General features: G+C 38.3%; 1 long non-coding RNA gene across 1 annotated transcript; it reads right to left on the bottom strand.

Annotated features, from left to right (window-relative positions):
- Positions 1-2,545: 2,545 nt before the first annotated feature.
- On the bottom strand, positions 2,546-6,342 carry LOC116534703. Its single transcript, XR_004261835.1, has 2 exons — positions 6,297-6,342; positions 2,546-3,342 (listed from the first exon to the last, which is right to left on the bottom strand). It is a non-coding gene; the product is annotated as an uncharacterized LOC116534703 (long non-coding RNA).
- Positions 6,343-8,067: the final 1,725 nt, after the last annotated feature.

Below are 8,067 nucleotides of genomic sequence, written 5' to 3'. Positions count from 1 at the left end.
ATGAGAGGTTACCCAACCAACCAGTAAACAATAGTGTCATAGATACTTGGGTGAATACATCTGATTCTCTTAGGGCAGTGTTTTAAAGGTAGCAATAGCATCTGCTACCACTTCATGTTTTAATAATCAATAAATAAAATAACAATTTAATAGGTTTTACCTTTGAAAACAAGGGAGTCTCAGAGTCTTGAGTGTAGATGTAGTGAGAGGCTCAGCAGAGAGGAGCTCACACAGGTGACCCCCCATTCATTGTGTCCACCGAACACCCCTCTCTTCTGGGGAGGGTGGGGGTTGACTGTTACACACTTTTAAATTGGCTTCATTCTCATGAAACAGTTGTTTAATTCATCCCCAAAACTGACTGTTGGTTTGGAAAAAAAAATAAATAGTGCTATTGAAATGCACAAAATTCATAAGGAACTTAAAAATTTGAGTCTGAAGGACCTTCATTAGACCAATGAACTGATGGTCTGGTTTTCCTCTCATCAAAATTCTAATACAGAACAACAAGCTGTCTCTAGTATTTAAAAAGTCAACATTTTAAAAGACAAAATATAGTGACAATTATTTCTAATTTGCTCCTCATTTATCGAGAGAGGGAGGAACTAGCCACATCTGCAACACATTATTCTTCAGATAAAATGTCTAACAAAAAGCAGTCTGAAATTCTATCATCTGGTTGCTTAGTAACCAAATATTACTTATAAGTAGAAATCTATTGCTTTTTGTGAAGCACAAAATTCAATAATTCCAAATATTAAGACATAACAGAGGTTTTTGTGTATTTTTAGGCCTAAGCCTTAATTAAATTTCAATCTACACTTTAGTGCGCATTCATTTCTGAAAACAAGAACAATAAGCAGTTGTACATTTGTCAACAAAGCATTCTTTCCTTACGTAATTAATACAAATTGGGTGACATATCTTTAATATTGGGAAAACAGTATTTTTTTCCTTACATAATACTTTATAAAGGTACTAGTATTACTTTTAATATAATTTTAAAATAATTTCCTGGCCAGGTGTGGTGACTCATGCCTACAATTCTAGCACTTTGGGAGGCTAATGTGGGAGGGTCACTTGAACCCAGGAGTTCAAGACCAGCTTGGGCAACATAGAGAGGACATGTCAAGACAAAAATTTAAAAATTAGCTGGGTATAGCGCCGTGCAGCTGTAGCCCCAGCTTCAGGGAGGCTGAGGTGGGAAGGTCGCCTGAGCCCGGGAAGGGCAAGTCTGCAGTGAAGTCTACGGCACCGCACTCTGTCTTGGGCAACAGAGCGAGACCCTATCTTAAAAAAAATGTTGTTTTTTTTTTTAATGGAGTTTTGCTCTTGTTGCTCATGCTGGAGTGCAATGGCATGATCTTGTCTCACCAAAATCTCCACCTCCCAGGTTCAAGCGATTCTCCTGCCTAGCCTCCCTAGTAGCTGGGATTACAGGCATGTACCACCACATCTGGCTTATTTTGTATTTTTAGTAGAGACAGGGTTTCTCCATGTTGGTCAGGCTAGTCTCAAACTTTCAACCTCAGGTGATCCGCCTGCCTCGGCCTCCCAAAGTGCTGGCATTACAGGAGTGAGCCGTCATGCCCGGCCTACAAATAAAAAAATAAAAATAAAAATAACATCCTGTTCTTAAAAGATTTTAACTGAAAGTCACCTTTTTTTCATACATCTTACAAAACTTATGATCTAGAGGGGGTCTGTAATTACATATTTCCATGAAAAGTGTTCACTAGTGAAACCAGATGAGAAACTTTGTCACAGAGGATCTTACAAGGTAAAGATTAGATTTGTCAAGGTGGACTCTCCCCTTCTGCAGGAAGGATCAGAGCCCTGCAGCATCCTGTTCTTCCACTCTAGCCAAGTATTGGGCCCTTTCAAATGCAGAACTCCCTCCCTGCTACCCCAAAACATGTTCCAAGATATAGATACTGTGACAGCCTTTAGAATGTGCAGGAAAAAAGCAAAAGAGTATACTTTTCCAAAGATGTCATTGCAAAGGCATTTCACACAGAATTTGCAGTTGAATTTTTCCAAAAAGAGTGTAGTGAATATATGGTAGTATAAGGAATGTGTATTAATTTCTTTTTATACAAGACAGAATAAGACATAGAGAAGTAAGATGATGAGCCTATGGTGATATAAATATTTAGAAACAATCTACAAGTCAGATTGGAAAAAAAAAAAACTCTGCTGACTATCATAACAAAATTATTACGAAGTGTTTTAACTTATTTTACAGGTAACCATCCACATACATGTTACCATACTTGAATGTTTCTTGGAACATGTGGCTGAGAAGTGATTGGAACATGCGATTGTAAGTTTCTTTTTATAACTTGCATCTTTCATTCCAGTGCTGTACGAAGTGACACATCTCAGCCTCTAGGACATTGTTATTTGTAAGTGAAAAAAATAGTACTGCTTATCAAATTATCTGGAATTAATTACAAAGGAAAATGGCCTTCTTCATACCAGGTATTTCATAACTATCAGTTCCTTTAAAAATATCTAAATTAAATGACAGTCGGAGTGCCAGGAATTCTCATTTGCTTATTTTACTGGTATCCTTAAAGATATTTATTGCTAGATGAATAGTAGGTACTTAGTGCTTTGTTTGAAATGCCAGACCACACTCTCAGACCAATCTTGAAATAATTTTTTTTTTGGTCTTAGAGAACTAAGATGACGTTGGGTACCACATATATTTTTAACATTTATTTTATTTTTAATAGAAAAAGCATAAAGTTGAATACCATATATGTTTTAAACTTACATTATGTTTTAATGTAAAACATAGCTCTAAAATCTAGATAACTCCTTAAAATTTTTGAAATACATATATATATGCATATTTTTCAAAAACATGGTGCATAAAGAGAAAATGAAAACCATTTTCCATAGAAGACATCTAGAAACGGTGACCCACCCAGAAGAAACAATGAAACAAGCACCTCTAAGGCCAGATTATTTTCTGATTACTATTTCCCACTAAAGAAACCAGGGCTCCTTGGAGAAACAGCTGGTTCCAAATCCAGCACAGAAAATGTACCAAAAGAACTTATAATATCTTGTCATTCCAGAATGCAAGGAAGCTCTCAAAGACTTCCAGGGTTATGTCAAAAAAATCTCAGCACCCAAATTTCAGAAGCTTCTACTTCCCATCCCACCCCTGACAGGCTGCAGTGTGTGTTGCTCTCTTCCCTGTGTCCACGTGTTCTCATTGTTCAGCTCCTACTTATAAGAGGGAACATTCAGTGTCTGTTTTTCTGTTCCTACGTTAGTTTGCTGAGGATAATGTCTTCCAGCTCCATCCAAGTCCTTGAAAAGGATATGATCCTGTTCCTTTTTATGGTGAAAAGACAAAGTGAAAAAGATAAAGGAGAACTTCTATGTTGAAAGACGCTGACGAGAGATATAAACCAATAAGAATGTATGGACCTTATTTGAATTCTGATTCTGACTCAAGCAAACAAAAGTAAAAAGTTATAAGACAGTCTGAGAATTATGAACTGACTGGAGATGTATATGTATATATACACACACACACACACACAAATATTTGAGATGGAGTGTCAATTTATGAACTGACTGGAGATACATATTATTCATATATATTTGAGATCGAGTCTCACTCTGGAGTCCCACTCTGCTGCCCAGGCTGAAGTGCAGTGGCACCATCTCAGCTCACTGCAACCTCCACCTCCCAGGTTCAAGTGATTCTCCTGCCTCAGCCTCCTGAGTAGCTGGGACTACAGGTGCGCACCACCACAACGAGTTAATTTTTTTTTTCTTTTTTTTCTTTTCTGTATTTTTAGTAGACACAGGATTTCACCATGTTAGCCAGGACGGTCTCGATCTCCTGACCTCCTCGAGCTCCCAAAGCGCTGGGATTACAGGAGTGAGCCACCACACCCAGCCAAACTGACTGGATATTTGATGGCATCACGTGACTTTTTTTTTTTTTTTTATGTGACGAAGGTGTGGTGTTTTCTTTTTAAAGAATTCCTTACCCTTTGGGGATACATGTTGAGTTATTCACAGATGAAACAATTTGATATCTGAGATGTCCGTTGAAAAGGGCAGAGGAGGGAAAAGTGAGAAACAAGATAGGCTGTGAGTTGAAGCTGGGAGATGGTTACACGGTGCGTTGCTATTGCTCTCCTCTCTGCTTTGGCTATGCCTGCCTGAAACCTTGTATAATAAGGGACTTTATAAAGAAAAAAAAAATCCTTTTAAAAAGAGTAAAATTTCACTTCCACTGACCACTTCTTGTCTACACAAGTAGTTGCATCAATTTCTTTTCTTAATACATTTCAAGACTCTTTTATTAATTGCACACCTACTTAGAATTTAGTATGTGTATGATGAGTTGAACCTTGTATCATTGTGACTAATGATGTTTTTGCCTTAGAATCTATTTTATCTGCTGTTAATATAGCCATCATAGCTTTATTTTTGTTAGTATTTACCTATGTCTTCTTTCATCTTTTTATTGTTAACTTATATCTGTTTTCATAATTTAGGTGAATCTTTTTAAAAGAACTTATAGTTGGATTGGATTATTTTACAATCTGATACATTCAGTGATTAACTGGTAAGTTTAGTCTTCGTACATTTATTAACATTTCTGATACATTTGAACTTACTTCTGTCCTCTTAACTATAGTGTTTCATTCTGTTGCCCCTTTACTCTTTTTTTCCCACTTCTGAGTTGATACCTGTATCTTTTTCTTACCAAGATTAATTGTTTTTTAGTTTTTATTCTTTTTTAATATAAGCATTTAAGGTTATTATATTCTGTAAAATATAGCTTTAGAAGCATCCTATATATTTTTTAAATTTTTAATTTTTAAGTATCTTTTTATATATGTATATCATCAGAATGGCCTTTAAAGTATCTCTCTTTAAGTCGACACATATTTAAAAGCAGCCCTAATGAGATATAATTGCAATACAATAAGATGCATATATTTAAAGTATATAGGCCAGGTGCAGTGTTTCATGTCTGTAATCCCAATAATTTGGGATGCTGAGGCAGATGGATCACTTGAGTTCAGGAATTGGAGACCAGCCTGGGCAACACAGCGAAACCCCATCTCAATAAAAAATGGCTTTTGTAATAAAAAGCTTATACTATGAGAAGTTCTGACACATAAATACACCCACGAGATGATTGTTGTAATCAAGATAACAAACATATGCATCACCCCTAAAAGTTTCCTCATGGATCTTTGTAATTCCTCTTCCCATCCCCATATGACCACTGATCTGTAGTGTAGATTTTATCAGTGTAGATTCACTCATACTTTCGAGATTATTATTATTATTTTTGAGACAGGGTCTCACTGCTGTAGCCTAGGCTGCAGTGGCACAATCACGGCTCACTGCAGCCTTGACCTCGCGGGTTCAGGTGATCCTCCCAACTCAGCCTCCTGAGTAGCTGAGACTACAGGAATGCACCATCATGCCTGGTTAATTTTTTGTATTTTTAGCAGAGAAGGGGTTTCACCATGTCGCCCAGGGTGGTCTTGAACTCCTGGGCTCAAGCAATCTGCCCACTTCAACCTCTCAAAGAGCTGGGATTACAGGCGTGCGCCACCGCAGCCAGCCTAAGATTTTTGTATAAATAGAATAATTTATACATATGTACTCTCCCTTGCTGTATTATTTCACTCAGCAAAATTATTTTGGATTTCATCCATGTTGTTTGATACATTACAAGTAATAGTTCATTCCTTTTTACTTCTGAATAGTTTTCAATTGTGTAGCTAAATCATAATATGTTCATTCACCCATTGATAGATATTTGAATTATTTCTAGTTTGGGGCTATTACAAATAAAGCTGCTATAAACATTCATGTAGAAGTGTTTGAATGGACATATGCTTTTATTTCTTTTTTTTTTTTTAGTTTATTTTTTTTTCTTTTCTTTTTTTTCCCATTTATTTATTTTATTGCATTTTAGGTTTTGGGGTACATGTGAAGAACATGCAAGATTGTTGCATAGGAACACACGTGGCAGTGTGATTTGCTGCCTTCCTCTCCATCACCTACATCTGGCTTCTCTCCCCTTGCTATCTCTCCCCAGCTCCCCACCCCCCACCATCCCTCCCCTATTTCCCCCCAGCTGACCCCCATGTGTAGTGCTCCCCTCCCTGTGTCCATGTGTACTCATTGTTCAACACCCACCTATGAGTGAGAACATGCGGTGTTTGATCTTCTGCTCTTCTGTCAGTTTGCTGAGAATGATGGTTTCCAGGTTCATCCATGTCCCTACAAAGGACACAAACTCATCATTTTTGATGGCTGCATAATATTCCATGGTGTATATATGCCATATTTTCCCTACATGAGGCCAATAAACATATGAAAAAATGCTCATCATCACTGGTCATCAGAGAAATGCAACTCAAAACAACATTGAGATACCATCTCACGCCAGTTAGAATGGCGATCATTAAAAAATCTGGAGACAACAGATGCTGGAGAGGATGTGGAGAAATAGGAACACTTTTACACTGTTGGTGGGAGTGTAAATTACTTCAACCATTGTGGAAGACAGTGTGGCGATTCCTCAAGGACCTAGAAATAGAAATTCCATTTGACCCAGCAATCCCATTACTGGGCATCTATCCAAAGGATTATAAATTGTTCTACTATAAGGACACGTGCACACGAATGTTCATTGCAGCACTGTTTACAAGAGCAAAGACCTGGAACCAACCCAAATGCCCATCGATGACATATGCTTTTATTTCTTGATAAATACCTAGAAGTGGGATGGCTGGTTAATATGATAAGTATACAGTTAACATTTTAAGAAACTGCCACACTGTAGTCCAAAGTGGCTGTACCATGGTACACTCCCTCTAGCAGTGTGTGGGAGTTCTGCATGCCCCCTGTATTTGCCAGCATTCAGCATGGTCAGCCTTTATAATCATAGACATTCTAGTATGTGCACAATACTAGCTGCTTGGGGTTTCATTTGCATTTCCCAATGATTCATAATGCCGAGCATCTTTTCATGTGCTTATTTGCCATCAATATGATTTCTCTACTGAAGTGACTGTTCAGATCTTCCACTCACTTTTTAATTCAGTTATGTATTTTCTTATTGAGTTCTTAGAGCTCTTTATATATTTTTGGATCATATTTTATCAGCTATGTGATATGCAAATATTTCCTCCTAGTGTGCAGCATGTCTTAGGAGTGTCTTTTAAAAGCAGAAGTTCTTAATTTGATCCAATTTATTATCAGTGCCCTAGAAAAAGTACTTTTAAGGTGAAATTTGTTTTATGGCTCTAAGATGTTCTATATTGGTAAATGTCCCATATGTACTTGAAAATAATGTACATTCTGAAGATAACCAAATAGGACAACTCTGGAGTGCCATTCCCAAAGACAGCAATGCAGAGGGTGAGTGATCACTGCATTTCCAAATGAGTTTTTACTGCCCACAGACCAGGAGATTTCTGGGCTGAAAAGTTTTTGTCTCTGCACAAAAACTCACACAAATCCGGGCGGCCATTCCAACTGGTACCTGGAATGCTGGGAGACAGAGTCACCCATTCAGCTGAAAAAAAGGGGGCTGAAACAGGTAGCCAGGTGATCTGGATCAGTGGGTCCCACCTCAACAAAGACTAGCAATCCAAAACAATCTGGACTGATAGTTTTGCAGCAAGTGCAGCTGGACCCAGGATGGTCCAGCTCAGTCAAGGGAAGGGGTATCAGCCATTACCGAGGCAGTCCGCCACTACCGAGGCAGTCTGCCACTACCAAGGCAATCTGCCATTACCAAGGCAGCCCACCATTACTGAGGCAGTTCTAACTGTACCTCTGTAAACAAACCGCAAGGAAGTTCACACGGCAGCTGTGCAGAGACCATGGCAGCTCAGCAATGCTCCTGCTGGAAGACTGTGACTAGACTACCTCCTTGCTGGGCAGGGCATCTCTGAAAAAAGGCAGCAGCATGTCAGGAACTTGTAAATAAAGCACCACCTTCCCAGGACAGAGCGCCTGGGAAAAAAGGTGGTTATGAGTTCCACTGAGGCACACTTAAAT

This window comes from Sapajus apella, unplaced genomic scaffold (genome assembly GCF_009761245.1).
Source record: "Sapajus apella isolate SASKATOON/1434 unplaced genomic scaffold, GSC_monkey_1.0 scaffold89, whole genome shotgun sequence".
NCBI classification, from domain to species: domain Eukaryota; kingdom Metazoa; phylum Chordata; class Mammalia; order Primates; family Cebidae; genus Sapajus; species Sapajus apella.
Note: the sequence above shows the minus strand (reverse complement) of the source record. Positions and strands in the feature narration are given on the sequence as shown.